This window comes from Acanthisitta chloris, unplaced genomic scaffold (assembly GCF_000695815.1).
Source record: "Acanthisitta chloris isolate BGI_N310 unplaced genomic scaffold, ASM69581v1 scaffold9575, whole genome shotgun sequence".
NCBI lineage: Eukaryota > Metazoa > Chordata > Aves > Passeriformes > Acanthisittidae > Acanthisitta > Acanthisitta chloris.
This window is the reverse complement of record NW_008674280.1, coordinates 35,210-56,307: the sequence shown is the minus strand read 5'-3', so window position 1 is coordinate 56,307 and position 21,098 is coordinate 35,210. Positions and strand designations below refer to the sequence as shown.

Here is a 21,098-nt window from a genome sequence, read left to right as displayed (position 1 = left end):
AAAGCACAGTTCCTCCTTTGGTGCTACCAAGCACACAAGAAGTTAACCCCACAGTGGCCTCAGAAAGCACATCAAATCACAAGCAGTGATACAGACTCGACATTGTTTCTCAGCTGCATTCTGCAACTTCCCATAGAAAATACTAGGTGAAATCCCATTTGCAACAAGTATTTTGAATTCACAACAAAAAAGTCAATGTTTCTACCTGCATATGAATGAGTTTGCTCCGTATTTCACAAAATTTACTAGAAATTACACCATGCAAAGGAAATAGGAATTTTATCCTGATCAATTCAATCTGCTTTTTGAGGTAAAAATCACTACATTATTTCAAACCAGGGACTCTGTCATGCAGCAAATTACAACACAGAATAACAGTACCTCTTTCAGTTACAAACCCTACTTTTCAAACAGCTTGCTGGCCCTACAGCAGGGACAATAAATAATCACCACGTAAAACAGCTTCTGAAATGAGAGAAATTCAAGGCAATCATCCTTGCATTGGGGATTATTTCTGTCCTGTTCAGCCATAAATGATATTTAGCACCAGTCATGCTGATGGCTTTCCTGACAGATGGTGTAGATCTTTAGAACCTACCCAAGAGAAAAGTATTAGGCCCATTTCAATCAACGTTTAGCAAGATACTCTAATCATGGTTTGTATTGTTGCTTCACGTCGTTAAAAATTACTTATCTTAAAATAACACTTCATCTTAGGATGGTACTTCAATTCCCACTTTTTCCAGACAGAACTAAAGTTCCCTACAGAATTGACGTGCACACTTTCAGGTGAAGCACAACATGCCTAATGTAATGGTTTGAAATACCAAATTACAGTCTTTTAACAACAGATAAAACACAAAATTCCTCAATGTCTGGCTAAAAAGCCCAACATTTCTGACTTTCACTGCTTTGAAGTGTAACAGAAGTATGCATGTTGATTTTACATTCTAAGAGCACTTTGCTTTAATCAAATGTAATAAAAGGATATTTCAAACATAAGGACAATTATGTTCTGAGCCAGGCAACCTGATTGCTTATTTGTTAGAACAAAAGATGCTTCAAGAATACAGGGGAAGCACTTGTGGAATAGGATTTAGAAGCTTTGCCTTTTAAAAGTGCTACTGCTTTGGAAAATGCAGCCCAGTTCTACTAAGTTCCAGATTTGGATGAATGCAGAAAACACATCCCTCAAAAAATTTCACTGATTACAGAATTAGAAGAGTTCAAAATTTTCTGATTTCAATTCCTCAACTACCATCATTCCCCTCCCCAATGAAAAAGTGATGTGACATTTCCTAGCATTAAAACACAAGACAATTACCACTTGCAGCAGAATGAAGTAAGTTTGAGAATTGAATGACATAACAATGAGTTACTACACTTTAATTTCTTTTGTATTACATAAAACTCTGTGAACCCCCAAATCAAGAACTAGTTACCATACTAAACTAATAAACCTAACTCTACAGCTACAGCCTGGAATCCTTCATTCATCTGTGTATGAACCATGCCCTCAGCACATCCCTGCAAAGGGAAGAGTGATCAGATATCTGTCTTCATCTTGTCTGAAAACGATGACATTTTTCAGTAAGAAAAGGGTCCAAATGGCAGGTGTCAAAGAGCTTTAGCTTCACACGTGGTGCTAGGAGGCAGAAAAAACAACAGTAGCGTGTGGCCATGTCAGAGCTGCACAGAAACTGCCGTACAAGCGCATATCTGAAAAGAGCAAACCTCATAGCCTGTTAAATCAATCTAGTGCCAGATGCTGTTATCAGAACAAAACTGGTGCTGTGGATTCATCCCCAGAAGAAATACACGTCCCATGTCTGCAGTGAAAAGTGAAAGACCTAGGGTGGCATGTCTCAAGACTGAAGGTGACAGTCACCTGTGACTGCCCCCACCGCTTTCATTGACAGTTTCAGCAAGCAAGTCCTGTCATTGCTCATAAAGCAGCTGGAGTTTCAGCTCCCTTCTGCTCTTGCAGGGAGCTTTAAAATCTGAGCTTCAGTTCCAAAATCTACTTCCAAGTTAACCATCCAACTAAAAAGCAGTCAAGTAATTTATTTTTACTTTAAACACTGTAGTACAGTAGGAACTTGAGAGAAGTAATTTATTTTTACTTTAAACACTGCAGTACTGTAGGAACTTGAGAGAAAAATGTAGCTACTGCTCTTCTTGTTGCAGCAATGCCAAGGAGAGAAATTGCGACAATACGGATAACGCTATAGAATCAACATTACCTTAATGCAAGAGGACAAGTTTAAAAAGAAAGAAGCACATTTTATGTGATTACCATATGACGGCATTAAGTAATTCCAAGCAGAATAAATGAAGATTAGTTGTATTCAAATACATTAGAAAGTTACCAATCTATAACCAATTAACGCTAGAAGAAAGGAAAGACAGTAAAAGAGGCTTCAAGATTGACATAGGAAATGAAAACCCTAGAGCCCACTTTTAAAAATATAATGGGTATGCTCCTCATGAATACACTTCATAATTTCAAAACCAATTGTGCCAGCATTCACTCAACTTTACATCTAAATTAGCCCAGTCAACTCAGGGGAACAAACTGTATATACAACATTAAAAAAATATAGCCAAACACTGACAAGACTTTACCTAACCTCTTTATACCCAGGAAGGCAGCACAGGGAGATAAAGAAACACAAGTTTTGGCAGTCAGGCTTCAAAAAGAAGAGAAACATTAGGTGATGTTAAATACTCATGTTTCATACGTTTATACAGAATCTTTAAATGAAATTGCCTAGATGCATGTGTTAAAAAGATGGCACAGTGCAAAAAGATGACGCTGCTCCCCAAAAAGCCTAGCAAAACTGTTCCACACTGAAGAGCTCAATGAGCAGCCTTATTCAGCCCCTCTCCTTCAAGTTAGTCAAGTGCTTGGTGAAGCTGACAAGCTTGACCCAACACCATGGAACACAGCAGGCCAAATGAAGCTGCAAGCTCCAGAGCAGAAGGCTGTCACCAACTCTGTCCTGCCAGCAGCTTCTTCTCAGCTCAGCCAAGCAGAAACCCCTGCAGTGGTAGTACATGGGGAAAGCCAGTGGTTCACCCAGCCCATATTCAGCCATGCAGGATTTTGCAAGAGATAAGATCCATCTTGGCTGTTTGTAGAAACAGCAGGGGCATGGTCATGTACAGTTACTCAAGTTGGAGCATTATCAGGTACCAAGGGTTTGGAAGACTTTTTTTGGTTTTGTTATTTTTTTTATAAGACTCCTGCCTATAAAGAAATACTTAGACCCTACTAGTACCATCCGTATTTGGCATTGTCACTGACAATTTATAAAACTGGGGAAAAATTTATCTCTGACTACAGTCTGTTTAATTTTCAAACCAAAACATTTCCCTATTACATGCACTGTCATAACCACACCACCTTCCTGTGGGACAAAGGAAGAAAACAAAAGATCCATTAAAGAGAGTTCATCAGGTTCTTCAGTGAATATAGATTTCTCAACCAATTTGTCAATGATCTTCATAGGCCATTCAGATTTAGTCACATAAAAATTGTATTAAGTGCCACATGTGAACAGTCAGTTTGAAATTACCTAGAGAGGGTACAAGAACATGCCATTCTGTTGCTATAATTGCTCTCTAGAATCATTTTGATCTGTTAGAATGGTGAACACGGATGCAGCAATTGCTGTGGGTAAAACGCAGTTAGTTAATCCAAACCAAAGGCTGGAGTCACATTAACTCTCACAGAGACTTCACCCCTAGAGTGGAGCATAACTGGACAAGACCACAGCATATGGAGCAAAATGTCTCTTGGAGAACGGCACCTCCAGCAACTGTCATTTTATTTAATGCTCACTCTGGGCAATTGGGAGGCAGCCTGGCCAGTGCTGCTGTGCAGCATTCACAGCCCTGCTTCACGCAAAATTCTGACCTGTAGCTTTGTCACACTCAGGCTTTATTCTGTGTGTCCCCTGCCCTTTCCTACAATACCACTGATCTTCATACTCAATCTCTCCTTAGTATGCAAACCCTCTCCCCATCTCAGATCCATGAGGGAAGGCTGGAGTCAACTATACCCCTTCTATTAGGGTTGGGCAATGCAACGTAGAAAGACTGCACACAGTAAAGGAATAGCAGATCCGCTGCTGCTGCTCCTCCCTGCTCTCTCCCCATCCCTCTTAACAGCTAGGCTGTATCTGAAGACATCATATTAAATATTTTTAACCTACAGACACTTCTTGGCGCAGTTTACTGAAGTCTGAAGTACCCGTGTTTTCCACATAGAGAAACTCAAAATAAATTAAGAATGCTGGAATCAGAATAAATGCTGGCAGGAAAGCTTCTTTGAGGTATTAAATACTAAGGAAAAGTGTGACCACATATTTCTAGGCATGTCATTTCTTTTTAGTTTACTTTGATTTGGAATTCACCTAAAAAAAATAAGCTGTCTGCTTTAGTTTACAGAAGATACACTGACCTCCTGAGTTTATTCTCCAGCTCAACATACTAAGACACATGTTACATAAAGTAAAAGTGCTTCATGCAGACCTGATTAAAATTACAGGCTGCTATCTCTCAAAAATAACTTCTGTAGACTTAATCATGACAGTGCTCTTACAATTTTCTGTCTTTTTTTTTTTTTTTTAATACAGTGAAAAATGGCTTGCTTTAGTATTTTCCTAGGATCTAGTTTATCACTATTCAATGCTGATGCTTATCAAGAAGTGTTCCATTCTGTCCATCAAGGACAATATTATTCATTGGGGAAAAAAAAGCTGCAAAATTGAGGTACTAGTTTAGTGTTTCTATTAATCCCCTATGAAGGAACTGCAGTATTACAGTATAAAAAGGATTATAACAGCAGGCACAGGGGGAAAAAACTCAACCAAACAAGAAAGTTGAGAAAAAGAGTAGGCCACTCATTCTTCAGAAAAAGGTAACATTTTTCATGCCAAACTAAAAATAACCCCAAAATATCAACTGAAGCTTGCTTTACCTTAATACTCATTTTTAATAGCTTAGTTACTTTCCTTGGACAGACCAGTAGGTAGGAAGATGTATTCAAATGTCTCTAGAACAACAGAAGTAGGTTGAATATTTCATTGTTAAATTATAAGTTTTTTCTCTTTTTAGGCCTCTATGGTTCTTTCATGTCTTCTCTGGTCTCCTCACTGTCATAGTTTTAAATATTACCATCTTACTGATATATGCAACTGTTGGGCAACTACAGTAAGAAATGCTAATCTGAATTAAGTATCTCCAAATCAAAGTGAACTGAACATCACTTGTATTGATTTTCATCCTTAAACCATTTAGCACAATGGATACCCTCTCATTTTGTATTACAAACAGAAGTATATAACAACCTTACTGAAAAAAAGAAAGCAAATAAAAATAATTACCAAATCCCCACACACTTAAAATGGATTCATGAACAGCAGGTCTTTACAGACAATAAACTCTTTTAGTAAGATCATAACCAAAAGGGGAAAAAACCTGACAAAATTAAGTATCTGAAACGAGTGAAGTAAATGTTCAGCTAGGTAGTGCTATATTTGTTTTCCCCTTTCTCTTAAAAGGGAATAATTTGTTCCCTTAGGTTGTGACATATCCACACTGGAGACTTTCCATGAGTAATATCACTAGAACTGGCATAAACATATGCTGAAAGACCACTTCATTTAAAACACATTTTTCATTCAGTAACAAACACTTAAAAAATTTCTTCTGGACTGAAATTTTTCATGCTTCATTTCTAACCAATTACTTTTAGGCTTGAAAAGAAAACCTCAGCTATAGTCTTATTTTTTTTAGTTCTCCAAATATGAAAGCACAGGAAAAGATGTCTTTCTAGCTTTTACGAGATACCATTACATCTACCAAATCATAAATACACAGCTTATTTTATGTCCTACTTTTTACATCACAATTTTCAGTGATTCTCCAGTCACAGATGTGTTATGTAGCACTTAGATCCTCAATCACCTGCAATTCTAGCAATAAAATACTTTACAATAGTGTTAAAGGTCCATTAACACACTTAAACATCTAATTACTTGTGAGTCCGGCAACATATTTCACAAAAAAAATCTTGGAATATGCAAAAACCCCCTTAGCCGGTTTTGACCCTCTCCCCCATTTTACATTGGGAAAGTCTCTTAGAAACCTTTGAGAAGCAGCATGTCAGTTACATGATTTTACACAAACACAAACAAAAGTAAAATGGGCAACTTGTCTTTTTCAAATATAACTATGCTGTTTTCTCTAACAGATGAGAAAGTTTGCAACAGAAAGTTCATCCTCAGTTTTTCTCGGAAGGCAAAAAACAGCTTAAAAAAATCCATTAACAGCCAAACTTCCAACCAACCCCAAAGCCTTAGAATGGACTGATGACTTTGTCCTTCCCCCCCCGGTCAAAGCTCTATTTTCTCTCCACAATGTGTATGTTACTTCAAAATCAGAGCAAATTATTTCAAAGCTTTCCTGCCAATTTATACCTGGGAGCAAGAAAGAAAGATATACTGGAACTCAACTGAAGAGTCTTCTGGAGAGCATTACACATAAAGACAGACAATCAGAACCTACACCTGTGAATGCTGGCAGAGCCTACAATTACCCTGTTATGTGGGCAGCGAGCATCTATTCCACACCTACTTCTTTAAATTAGTCATTATTCTTATGTCTGCTTCATGCAAGACAAGCCAGCAATGAAGAGTGACGGCCTTGGAATCATTCTTTCAGCATTTGGAAACTGCTGAATGCCTGGAAATCACAATGGTTGAAAGGTAACTGTGGAGATTGGCTGGTCTAACACCCTTGCTCAAAGCAACAACCAAAGCAAGTTGCTCAGGGCTGTGTCCAGTCAGGTTTCAAATATTTCCATGAACAGAGACTCCAAAACCTACTACCTATTAACAGGAACACTTGGATCCTCTGTAGCTGAGACCTGAGGTTTTCATGGAATTAACCTGATGTTCAGAGGTATGTTTAATGGCAGTTTAGCACTATGTATACATTTCAGAAAAGCACATATCTGCCCCCAGAACAGTGTCTGAGAAACAACTGGAGATTTTAAGGATCAAAACTCTGTTTTCAAACACAGCACTGCACTGAAAACTCACTAAACAATCTCAGCTCCCTCAAATGCTGTAAGCAAAAAGAAAACCTGAAACTGGAAATCAAATGAATGGAAATGTGTGCCCTGATGATTTCTGCAGTAATAGACTATGTCCACTTAATTTCAAGTGTCTGATGTTAAATTGTTAAGACTATTAGTGCAGCTGATAATTAACAGCTGTTACTTAGGAAAAAAAAACCAAACAACAAGGAAACAAAAACCCCACCAATTTGGAGATCAGGGCTATAGAAGAAGAGACAACACATGATTAAAACAATAATCGTCCAGCTGAGAACCAGAGGTTATGTGCTAGAGACTCGATGGCAGGGCAGCAGTGCAGAGCCTGAAGGCTCTCTGGCTGATGCAGACAACTCCTATGGGGGGTTATAGAGAACATATGCCAGGGTGGGATATGCAGCACCCTTTAATACAGCAGAGCATCTCCTGCCCTCAGGCACCTGCTCAGCTCTGCTGGCTAGTGCAGAAGGTGGCAGAGCCAAGCCTCGTCCTCAGCCTGCCTCTGGTAGACAGGCCAGCACTAGTGCTGCTGTCAGCGTCTCCACGGCCCTGAGCCAGAGCAGCACGAAGGCCATGTCTGCACACCAACACATCTTCACACGCAACAACATGACCAACACCTACACTGGACCATGCCAGGGCTTTTACTGGTTAGGTTGTCATCACGCTGAGAATATTTCTTACATCCACTGCAAGCTCCTCCTCCACCAAAAGAACAAGGCACAAATATTTCCACCCCTTCTCCCCATGAAAGGATAGGCTTCCAAGTACAAGCATCAACAAGACTTCAACTAATTCAGATCCAAATTATATGAAGGATGTACTGATGTAGATTTCAATATTACTATCCTTTGTTTCCCCTTTCACTAATGTATAAATTTGCATAAAGGAGAATTTAATCCTAAAGTGCCATGTAATTATTTCTAAACTACATATTTGAAAATTATTTTACAAAATTATCCACAGACGGTTGTGTCAAAAAATTATGTCATGATGCTGAAAAATTTTCTTAAAAATTTAAGTACTACTTTAAAATTACTAATACCAAGAACTGTCATGTCCTGGATTTGGGTTTAATCAAACCCTGTGCACCAGAACCAACACATTTCATAAGCTCCAAATCTTGACTTCCTGTGAAGTTAATAAAGGCTCACATCACCACCATCAACACATGCACCATGTGATTTATGCCATTTAATTATATTGACTGCAGCACAGTAAAGAATAAAGTCCAAACTTTACCATTACACTCAATGGAACCTAACTTACAAATGCTTTATAAATAAGGAGTAGACATGAACTGAAACCATACATAGTCCATTTAAATTTTCATGAGATCTGTTGTAATCATCACTACTTCAACTTGTATTAAGTGCAAAAACTAGTATTTCAGAGGACCCAAAGACAATTAATATAAAGACATCTCCCCCAAAGTTCACTGTACTAATTATAAATTTTAATTTATAACAATCTAATATCAACCATAGATTAGCTTGGTTTCATAATGCTAGTATTTATGGTCAAGCCAAAAATAATCAATTTTGCATTTTATGCATTGCATACCACATAAAACACACTAACAAAAATCAACATTTAATCTGTATTTTTACTCTAAAAAAACCTGGAACAAATTTCCTACAGACCCTAAAACTGAAGAGAATCTGCTCTGAATTAGATGCCACCACTTTCTTCTTCTCACTGAACACCAGAACAACCCCTTTACTCAAAATCTTGTCTCAATCAGAAAACATTATTCCCGGTAAGTATCAGAAGCCCAGTAATCTACAGTCTACTGTAACTCCTTTACCAAAATGAAGCCAGCAAAAGGAAAAATAATTTCCCCTAGCTTGGTCCACTTGTAATGAGCCTGGCCTTTCCAGTGAGTGGTTTTCTCCAGAAAGGCCACAAGGTCATCAACCACTTCTCCTAAGGAGAAAGCTACAAGCAAGGTGGCACCAATCTGCTGTGGACATGCAGGTAAAAAAGCCAGCTAGATGCTGGCAGAGCCAGGCAGGGCCTACAGGAGCAAGGGTAAACATGAATAGAGAAGAAGACAGCCTTAAGCATTCCTTTAAAAGGAATTAAACATTCCTTTAAAAGTCTTTTTATTGTTCTTGTTAGCTAAAGAAGCAGGATATATTAAAAAGATACTATATCATGTTATCAAAATTATTTCATTTTAAAACATTCAAATTGACAATGTCTCTTTCTATTTACTCTTAGAGCAGAAGATTAGAGCTAACATTTCCTTTAGCAGAGAGATAATCACTGGAGAAATAACAGAGGAATATCCAGTTTGATTTACTTAAAAATGACAAACTAACTTCTAGAAAATAACTTTAATTAAAAAAAATGACAAAGTCACTTTGAGCTGTGATTTTACACTATGAGGAAAAATAGACCAGGACCAAGCAATAAATGCATCACTGATTTTACTGAAAGCCCACTTACAAAGTATATTTACAGTACAACATTGTAATGCTGACAAGAGAATCACCCATGGAGGATGCATGTCTAAACTGCTTCCCTGGAACATTTATGTCAAATTCAAATGTCAAAATGTATTCTATCTAAATGTTAGTTCGAGTTCAACCCAATAAAAGAACTGAACAGGCAGTAGGCAGGTTGCCTTGGCTGCCAAAGAAGTTTAAGAAAATATAAAAGTTAATTAGGTTTGAGAGAGAAGTTTTACATGAAAAGCCAATTTATTATAAGCAATAACTATAACTGCATATAGACAGACATCTTCACCCCCACCTCCAAGGTTTTTATTTAGAAACATTCACAGACAACTGAGTTGTTTGAATAGTATGTGCTGCTACAGAAAACAATCTGATCCAATTAGAAACTGTGATATTACTTGCAGTTGTGAACAGGATTAAAGTGAAAACTTTATTTCCATGTGAGTGACAAATCTGCTTTCAGGGGCATTGGATGTTAGAAGGAAAGGAAAATAACATACAGAACAGCTAGATGGACATGGTTACATTTACAAGCATATATGAAGTCACCAAATCAACACAAATCTCCCCCCAAAACTGAAAAGCAACAAGCCAGCATCACTCCCTCCTCTTTGTCCTCTCCCCTCCACTTGTCCATTGCTCCCAGTTGTTGCTGCCAGGAGGGCCTGGTACTGAAAAACGTGCCTCATGTAACTTGTACAGAACAGCTAGATGGACATGGTTACATTTACAAGCATATATGAAGTCACCAAATCAACACAAATCTCCCCCCAAAACTGAAAAGCAACAAGCCAGCATCACTCCCTCCTCTTTGTCCTCTCCCCTCCACTTGTCCATTGCTCCCAGTTGTTGCTGCCAGGAGGGCCTGGTACTGAAAAACGTGCCTCATGTAACTTGTACATTTTGACCTTTCAGAATACTCTTTCTCTCCTCCGTATCACTCACCATGACAAACGGATCATTTCTCCTTCCCTCTGCTTACTCATCGTTGATAAAACTGCTGGGATCCAGTTATAGAAAGGAATTATCCTCAATAGGCACCTTCAGTTACAACCGTATGACATTGCAGTCATCTAAATCTAATCCCTTTTCAAGCTGAAACAACCTACTCAAAGTCCCTTTGAGACACACAGCACGTCTATATTCTCTGCCTCTCGTGTGCTCTGACAACAGTAGAAGTAAGCTGAAGTCTCTCCTGTTGCTGTGGCTTCTTTCAATGTCATTCATGGAGCTTTTAAGACTGCCACATGCGTTGTTGGTAGGAAAAGTTAAATGAGTCCAGGCAAGCACAGCCCCCAGTTTCAGCATCACAGAAAATTGCTCCAAATGAAGATGCAACATAGGTAGCACTTACTCCTGCACTGCCAACAGCCTCTTAAGAGCCAATAGCTTGAGATCAGGAACAGAACTGACAATTTTATGTAACTGCAGGGGGAAAGAGCCCTTGCTTTACTGACAGGTACATTATATTTGCTTTTCAGTCTTGGAAGACTCTTGGGCTATCAGATACCTAGAGGCCATTAACGTTTAATTTTCAAAACTCTCTAAAATCCAAGCTATTTTGTCTTTTTTTTTATTTTTAAATCAAGGTTTGTAGCAGTTGCTCTCCTGGTACTTGGAAAACTTGTTAGCAGATGTACAAGGGGCAATTCCTTGAAGTTTACTACTCCAAACAAACCTGAAAATCTTCAGAGGGAGACTTCCATCCCAACTTTGGATCTGCCCACAAACTTTTATTCTTATCAGATCTCAACAGTATTGATACTTCAAAGAATAAAGAAACTTTTCCCCACTAATTATAGCATTTATGCATGTGGTCACTCCTTTTCCTAAACAGTTCTAATTACTATTTAGAAATATATGCAGCATACAGATATACACACTCTAGCAGAGATCTAGGATGAGAAGTTTCATCCCAAAGGTATCTCTCAGAGTTAAAAGGCACTGAAATTAAAGTATCTAATGTATAATGTTTGACAGTGGAATGTAATCTCACCACCTGGTATCAGCATCAATGATAAAAGCACAGTAAATTTAAATAAATAAATAAATCCATGTATCACATCTCACAACAATAAAGGAAGCCCAGTAAGAGCTGAAATGCAGAACAGCAAATGTGGTTTTACAAATGAATAGGTATGAAGTTTGGCAAAATATCAACCTAAGTAAAAACATATTACTGGAAAACTCACACAAATGGAAAAATGCTTACTTCTCCATTAGGTTCTTAGAGAATGTCTACTTGAGACAAAACACTATGCAAATATACAACCAGCTCTGACTGTGCAATAATACTCAGTCTTAGTACCTCACAAACCAGAGGATACATCTTATACAAGTTTAATCTGGATGTGTTCACTGTTAATCACACTATATTTGGATGCTTCCACTTAAATTAACTCCTGACAGGATTTCACAAGTAATTCCTTCTGGAGCTTTTCTACATAGTGAGGACCTAAATGAAGTTTTCCCAGTCTTTACTAGTGAAAATTTACCAATTGTCACAGCTATTTCATGACCAAGTCACCTAAAAAACAGAAATATGTGTTTCTGATGACTCTTACATATGAAAAGGATAATAGAGTAATATCCCAAACACCACAAGCATCACTTGCTTTAGAAAGGCAATACTGACACAAATCATAGATTAACATTTTAATGGTTTTAATTTACATTCAAGATCTTGTTAGCATGGCAATACCACACCAGTGTGCAGCAGTGCTACTTCATCTAGGTAATGGGTGAAGTCTAGCAGTTTAAAATGCACACATGGGAAACAAGAACAACGCTGCAAATTTCTATAATTAAAGTTCTACAAATACAAATGAGAAGGAAGAATTCAATTATTTTAAATATGAAGTTTCTGTGTCTTTCTACTTTTTGTTATTTTCAGGTTTAAACCCAGTGGTTTTCAACCTGTCGATCACAGGCTACTTCAAAAGGATTCACAAAGGACATGGAAGAACCCTCCACTCTTCAAGCAGGCTTATGGTCTCTGAAATGATTTTTACACTGTCACCAGCAAATTTCCAGTGACCTGCTAATCAAAAATACAAAGAACCATCATCATTCAGTTTAGCCACTATGTAGTCTCTCTCCAATTCTGTTTGATCAGGTAACATCCAAATTTGATTACATTCCATTTCCATTATGAGAAAAATGGAGGTGACCACGTATGTTACTTCAAATTTAAAAAAAAAAGCCACCTAAAATTAGAGAGACAGAATCATACATGTTCATTTTGGAAGCTCTTAAAATGGTGCTACAGTAGTTTACCTGAAAGCCTAAGCTTTTCTGGTTTGTTTGAAACCGGTATCAATACCAAGTTTGGAACATACAAAGTTTATATTATTAAACCTTCACAGCCCTAGCTGCATAGAGAGCAGGACTCATTTGCTTCATGTGGTGCCTCACATTAATGGACCAAAACCTAACCTTCTATGCCTTTAAATGCATAGGCTGCATTTTAAAATATACTCCGGAGATGGACAGAACAAGGGTTCTACAGCTTACTCTTAAAAAAATTAATAGACATAGTATTGGGGAAAAAAAACTTCTTGCCTTCTCCTGCCAATAAGTACAAGACAGCACACACACACCACAGAGACCTAAGCACAACTTGAAAGTTCCATCCTTAGGTATCTCTACTGACACTCCGAACATCACGTGAGAAAGTCAACAGCTAGTGAAATGAAGAATGGTTTGGTGACTCTTCAGAGAAAGAAGGATGTTGGACCAAATATCCCAGGAATTTTGGAATAAGTGGGCAAGTAATATAATTGCCTTGTCTTATCTTCATTCTGTTAAATAGGATCTTCCGGGAAATTCTATGACACTAAACTGATAAGAACCTTGTGGTGTTGGCCAAAAGGCACAGAAAAACTTCAAAAGTTGTAACCACACTAAATGATAACCACATTAAATGATAATCTAAAATCACTTCAGTCTGGAATAAAAAAACCCTTAATTTTAGCCTGCTAGGTACCCCACCCCCTCAAAAATATCAGACACAAATGACCTAGATTCATTTGACTAGAACAATCTAGCAAATTTCAGACCTAGTCATCCTCTTTAAATCACAGAATCACATAGAATATTCAGAGTTGAAAGGGACCCACAAGGATCAGGGTCCACCTCTTGGCCAAACACTTCATGAACTCTGTCAGACTTGATGCTGTGACCACTTCCCTGGGGAGCCTGTCCATCCAGTGCCCAAGCACCCTCTGAGTGGAGAACCTTTGTCTAATATCCAATCTAAACCTAAATCTATAATAAACTTTTTTTTGGGGGGGGCTTTGGCAGTAGCCTTGAACAAGAGATTTTAGGCCAGAGTAATTTTGTCACCACAGAAGGCCCTTAAGAAAGGGGATTGCATCACAAACACTGACGGGCACATGGTGTGAAGTGATAATAGTGTTTTAAATACTTCTAGTAATCAAGTCAAAACACACCCCAAAAATAAAACCCCCTACTTGCAATATAGTTTTAGCAGTTCTATGCTAAACATGGAAAATTAAGAAAATCTGGTTTTGTCTTAATTGAGCTTTAGGAACAAAACACCCAGCCTTGCTCTATAAATATACTCCATGCAATACACACGTCCCAGAACTGCCCCCAGGGGACTTGATGGGCACATTCCATGCAGAAATGGTAGCTCTTGCTCATTGTATTTTCTTTCTCTGGGGTCTCTTAATAACCTGTTACATCACCAACATGTTCTCATTTTGTGTTTGCAAATATTTTTGGATGGTTCTCCTTCTTCACCTGACTTCTGCTGTACTGCAATACCAGATGACTTCTGGCTGATTATCTTAATAAAAAGATATTTCACTTATGTGAAAATAACAAAGAAGTATGAGAAAACAGCCTGTGTAAAAATTACTGCTCAGAGGGGCACAGAAAATTGAAAACAGAAGTCATTTTGCAATCCTACATGTAACAAATGGCTCCTCTGTGAGAAAACAGAGGGGGTGAGGAATTATTGCAGTTAATTTCTCACTGTTATTATCTCATTTGCAAGAGTATATTTGAGCCCATTAAATTTCTAATTGAAGAGAATGCAAAGTTGCCCTTCAACATGTTGTCACATGTCTAATGACTTTTAATCCTAAAATTTTCCCTTTTTTATTTGTCTTTTTAGTATCCCTTAAAGGGTAGAAGAGATTTACAAATATAACATTTAAAATCACTGCTTGATATCACTGTTACTATGATTTTCTCTTAGAAAGAAAAAACACAGAAGGGAAGTTGCATGAATAACTTTCCTCTCTCACCCAAGACTGTTTTCCCACAGAATCCCCTGGATACAAGTCAAATAACATGTCCCACTGTTCTGGAAAAATGGACTTTTGCCTGAAGATTTAGATTTCTTTCCTGACTCCCTGCCTTCACACTGCTGAAGTCTGGACTCCATATACATCTTAGTCTTTTTTAATTCATAATCTCTTTAACTACATTGACACTTGCCCAATTAGTCCTTGTTCTTATCTGAGTTATTTCTCTGAAATATCAAAGATAGTTCCATAAATTATCAAGTGTACCACTTAAAAAGTTTGCTTCAAATTCACACTACGCAAGTCAGAAATTATAATCTTCTGTTTCACCTGCCCCACCACAACTTCACTGCTTACCCATTTCCTTCCTTCCTCTCAGAAAACATGGCTAGTGATGGTATTATTGTCTACAGCGAGCTCTCAAAATAAGCAACAGAACTGAGACAGAGGGGAATTTTTGCTTCAAAACCAAAGATGACCTCTGAATTTCCCCTTTTGAATATGGTATAGGTTCAGGTCAACATAGATATCAGTCTGTGGATACACCAGGAACAAACATCAGATACTATTTTAAATGTAGACACCTATTACAGCCCATTTTCTTCTGAACAATAGGCTAATTACTACCCAAAGTTATGAATAATCAAGAGCAGTGTACAGAAGTAATCTCTATGCAGAGTGAGGTCCAACTGACAGGACTGTATCCTGTATTTATAAATACACACAGAATAATTTTTCAGTTCAAGTGTGCCTGCTCATGAGTACTTATTCACCTTTGGTAAATAATCACAACAGAACATAACTTTTAAGTAAGGGATTCAAATTATTTCTTCATTATTTAGGATTCCACTAGAGCTTGAAAGAGATGAAAGCAGAACAAAGGTTCTTCAGTGCACATTTCAGACGTGTGCATTGTTTCCGCTGAATGTGTATTCCTTCAGCCAAAAGTTTCCAAACTACTTTCCACCTTCTGTACCAGATATTTAATGACCTAAGGTGTGTAGGTGTGCGTACATAAATGTGTCATCAATAGAGTTATACAGTTTAACAGACAAAAATAACAGCTTAAAGAAAATATCATTAAAAAGAAATAGGAATAAAGTTTCCCATATCCCTACCCGCCTTTGTACTCTCAACAGACTTGAAACAACTGCATTAATGCAGCAAGCAATAGCTTGTAAAAGGATGCAAACCAGCTGAAACATTTGACAGACAGTGTTAAATACCAGAGGATTCATATCAACCACTTTATTTGAAAAGGTGCTTTGATGTTGGCTATCTTTCATGTACCTCTTTCATGGCACATTAATAAGGAAAACTGAGATGGGGTAAATTAAGTCCCAAGGTCATATCTAGAGTTACAGCACTGTGGGTACCTGATGAAATACGGATTAATGCTGCATGAGCACTGAATAAATAAAACCACTTCTGTTAACCACTCAAACAAGTTTTACAAGTAGTTCTGAACTTTATTCGGCAACTAGACTTCAGACATCTTAATCCCCCCACACTGCTTTGAAACCTAATTATCATAATGTGAACCCGAATGTTAGGTCCCTTTCAAACTGCGAGTGCTACCAAGCAGAAAAGTAATGGGAATTAAGCTAGTGTAACATTAGAAATGTAGAGGCATGGAACTTGAAAGTGGCATTTGTTAAAGCTGAGAGAGCATAATGTAGATATTCAACAACATAAAACACACATTTAAATTGAAAAGGATATTTAAAGCATGTGCGGACACCTATAAAACACAAGTGGACCTAAAATCCTGTAGAACAAACATTTCTAAATCAATTTCTTGCCACCAAGGTCCAACTTCAAAAGGTATTAAACAGTCCTATTCTACCTTAGCAGCACATTTCTAAGTACTCTAAAGCAGACAATTTAAACATTAAAGAAAACCCAATGAGAATTTACAAGACATTACAGACTTTCCCCTATTCGTCACAGTACAGAAGTGTTTGAACTTAAACAGCAGTAAATTATTAATTACAGTGCTTATAAAGTCTTGAGAGCAAGAAAAGATTTTGCTGTAAGTGACAGAAAAGGACTTTGTATCAAAGTTCAAAACCAAGTATAACAGAAATTAAACACCAAGCCATTTAAACAACAGCAAAAAAACACACTTGCCTGGCTGCATTCTTTACTGCTTGTGGAAAACGATTAATAATCCATGACACTTATCAAACTTTCTTTTAAATACGAGCTGAAACACTTTACTCTGAGTGTGCATTAATGTAACAAGCACATAAGAAAAGTCAGACCAGTAAGAATATTTGTATTGTGACAACAAAACCATTGAGGCTGAAAGAAAAATTGTGACTTGATTTTGCCAAACATGAAGATCGAGCTGTTCGTTTTGTCCTGCTCTAGCCTAGTTCACCTGTCATTCAGAGAGCTTTCATTTCCAAGACGCCTAAAACTGACAGCAATCAAAGAAAAACAGATTCCTGGAATATTTTTTCAAGATTTTCATTTAATCCAAAAAGGCCAATGAAATCCTAAAAGTTCATCATCTGCCATGTTAATGCTGAACACAATGTTGTTTCATTTACATTTCTGGTCCTGTTAAAACAAATACACTTGTCTAAACCAGAACATCTGTTTTGGTTATAATACAATGTATCTTTGGCAAGAACTCACAATAGAACTAACATAAATAATCAAGAATATTTATTGAACCTTGTAACAAAAACTGATTTGTAACAAAAAACCTGAAGACTAGATATGACTGTCCCTGGCTCTAGTCCAGTCCTAATCTAAGTCAATAAACATAGCTCTAAAAGGGAAACCACATTGATGAAAAAAAATACAAGTCCTGTAGTTATTTAGGTTGGATGTAGCTATCTGAAAGCATGTTAGTTACAAAAATAGTGAAAAATATTTGCTTTAAATCAAAAACTGTCAAACTGAGATCAGGCAGGTTTTAAAGCCACATGAAAAATCATGTCATATGCCTCATTTCCTACTACTGACTTCACTGATTTGTCTTTTCTTTGGAAAACTTCAGTAAAACTATACATAGTTTGTATTTGCCATTGCTGAGGATTTTTTATTTTCAATTATCTGCTTTTCATTTATTTATTAGCACTAAAAAAGACAAAGAAGTTATGACATAAAACTAACATTTTTGAGAGAAACTGAAATGAAGAAACCAAAATGAAGAAAATTTCTTTGGAATAATTCTTCTCGGCATCTTTTGATACAGATAAAACTGAGATATTTAAAGTGTGAATCCATAAAATTGATTCTTGCCACAGAATGTGTTCTCAGTTAAGACTGTAGTTAACTGTTTGTGAGTTACAAGTTTTATTTGCCAAGGAAGTCAATGTCTGCAGCACCTCTCCGTCAGCCACCTTTCTGAAGGACGGCTTAAGTTGATTGGGATTTTGGTTTTAAAGCACTATAAAACAATCCAGCCTCCTCTGCCAAGCTCCTTTGTATTTGGACTCCTTTAAGGAAAAAGACTGTACTTGCAAATACAATTGGTAATTCTCAAAAACTTGCACACAGCAATGAGCTGAGCTCTGTTTTGCTGGGCAAGGATTTCCACCTTCCCAGAGCTCAGTGCATCACTGTGAGAAGCTGAAGGCTTGGGAAACGGTATCATGTTAGATGCAACTGACTCATTCTGTTACAGTTCAAGTACTGAAGGGTTTTTATTTCATTCTGGGGTTTTTGGGTTTCTTTTCATTTGGTTTTTTTTCTGTGTCATTTTGTGTTTCTGACAGTCCAAACACTAAATTGAGTAGCAAATCCATTTTTCAGTTACAACTGCAATCTGCCAAAGCAGATCTTCTTTAAAAACGAACTGTTCTGACATTATCGAAATTATTTCTCAGTGACTTTAATTGAAACCAATTTACAAAGATCACTTCAGCCAAAAGCATACCACAGGTTTCCAGAGAACTGATGAGAGACCTGCATTCAGCCTGTGTTAAACAAAGCTCTCATATTTTCTCTTATAATGAGAAAACAACATAATCAAGGGAAGACATTGTATGTGGAAACAGAAAAGCTGTTTGTGATCTGAAAGCACGTGCTCCAGGAGAATTTATTATTTAAAAAAAAGAGGATCAGCAGAACATACGCTTCCAATTCATCTTGCATAGTTACCATCAGAAGGCAGAGCAGTTCTGACAATATATACCTACTGTCACCTACTGCTCAAACAGTAACACTGTACTAATTTCTCCTCATTTAGCAAGCATCATTTACATTTTTGAACTGAGACTGATATAAATTCCAGGCATTTCACTGGATTATCAGAGGTGGAGGTTGGATGTCTGGACTCACACTCCTTTCTGCTACTAAAAAATGCCAAGGAAATTGTTTTCTGGAGCTAGAAAACACAGTAGCTACTTTGCGGGATTCTGCAGCATTGCTTGGAAACCCCAACACTGGATAAAGCAATGAGATGTACACAAAACTAGTTTATCAGAAAGGGCAACATGGGAACCCTGATCTTCAAGAAGAAAACTCAGTACAGACTAGAAAAATGTGAAGAGAGACAAGGACTGCAAGTCCAACTTGTTTGTACACTCACAGAGATAAATTCACATACACACACATCAGTATAGAAAGTTCAACAGCACCAAATGTCACCTATAGCATGGAGTACAAAAAAGATAAATCACTTTCCTCTGATTTCTATTTTTATGTACAATACCTCAGTGCTCTACATATAAAGTCTGAACTAGAGACCAGCTCCTCACCATATAAGCATAGCACAAGAAAACCATCTACAATATAAATATGTAAGTAAAGGAAAAATGCTTTTCACTGCTTTGGTTTTCACTTCCAGACAAGTTACACAGTTGCATTTACAGATTTTTGCTACAAATATCATGAGCTTTGGAAAAAGTGAAAGGTTAAAAAACTATCAGTCACTACTAGAAGAAGCAACCAACTTGTTAACCTGACTTCTGCCTTGCACCATTCATGCTAATTCCTATTACACAAGAGCTTTTATCAGTTCCATGGACTTGGTAGCTCAACTACTATTTTGCAAGTTGTGCAATCTCAAACTATAAACAGGGAGAAAATACTGAAGCAAAAAAGGGAAACAGTGAGAAAAACAACCACCACAGTACTGTGTAAATAAGTTTTTCTGTGTAAGCAAGTTATTTCCATTTCGTAGAGACGATCAATAAATAAAATCACTATCACTCTTTCAGACAGTGCTTATAGCAACATCATGGATTTTGAAGCTATATGCAGTGAACAACAGCGAAATTAAACATTTGCTAAAACCCACACAGTATGAAGTGTTTTCCATTCTTTACAGTCATCAAATATACACTTTTCAAGCTGGATTCAGGAAGGAGAATGCCTAATTTTTCAGAAGCTTGAATAGCCTCCTTCCTTTGCAAACAACTAAAATTAGAAAACCTTTATTATGCCTCCTGGAGAGATTTAAGGATCAAACCTTGTGCAAATTTACTTAGAAATCTTATACACAAAGAACAAGTGCAATTAAATTATAAGTTAGTAGGAAAAATACATTTGTTGATCACATCTCTAAGATAATTTCCTAATTTATGAAGAATAGGCTCTATTAAACATATAAATTGTTTGAACAGAGAAAGGCTATACCTTTTTTTAAAATAGAGAAAACTTATTTCGGTATGTTAAGACATTGAAAACTAAATACTGCTGTTAAATGTCAGCACAAAAAAAAAATCCAAGGTAAATCATAAAAAATACTTTGGAAAAATTAAAGGTGTGAATTAAAGGGTAGTTCTGTATGGAGAAAAGAAAGTGATGTAATACAGTTTTCATGCAAATAGACAACAGAATATTTTAGTTCTAATTCAACACTAATGAATAAAATCTGAAGTTTGAAAAGCACAAATATCCTCACTACTCTATGCTAGGTATTTACACAGTATTTATTTGCAGACCATTTAATACCCATGGGATTAGCAAGCATTCCATGCTGTAGTCTGACAACAGAAGCTTTATCATTTGTGTTAAAACCTCATTTATCAAGAAATAAACACAAAATGCCAAGCACATCCTTAGTTGTTAGCGCTGCTGTTCTCGCATACTTTGTTACAATGATAATAGCAATGGAAGGAACCTCAGGAAGAGAAAATAAAATGCTTCAGTGAGTCTCTCTTACTGACTTAGGAGAGCTACTTTCATGCTTCAAAGAGCTACAGTCATTTTGCTTTGGCTAGAATGTTGGGTCAAGCTTGAGTCAAATACAGACAAGGCAACAAAAATAAATACTCAAAA

General features: G+C 37.1%; 1 protein-coding gene across 1 annotated transcript in view; it reads right to left on the bottom strand.

Moving 5' to 3' along the window:
• LOC103802757 (S1 RNA-binding domain-containing protein 1-like) overlaps positions 1 to 21,098 on the bottom strand; it is a 75,552-nt gene that overhangs the window by 25,946 nt on the left and 28,508 nt on the right. The gene's annotated exons all lie outside the window — the stretch shown is intronic.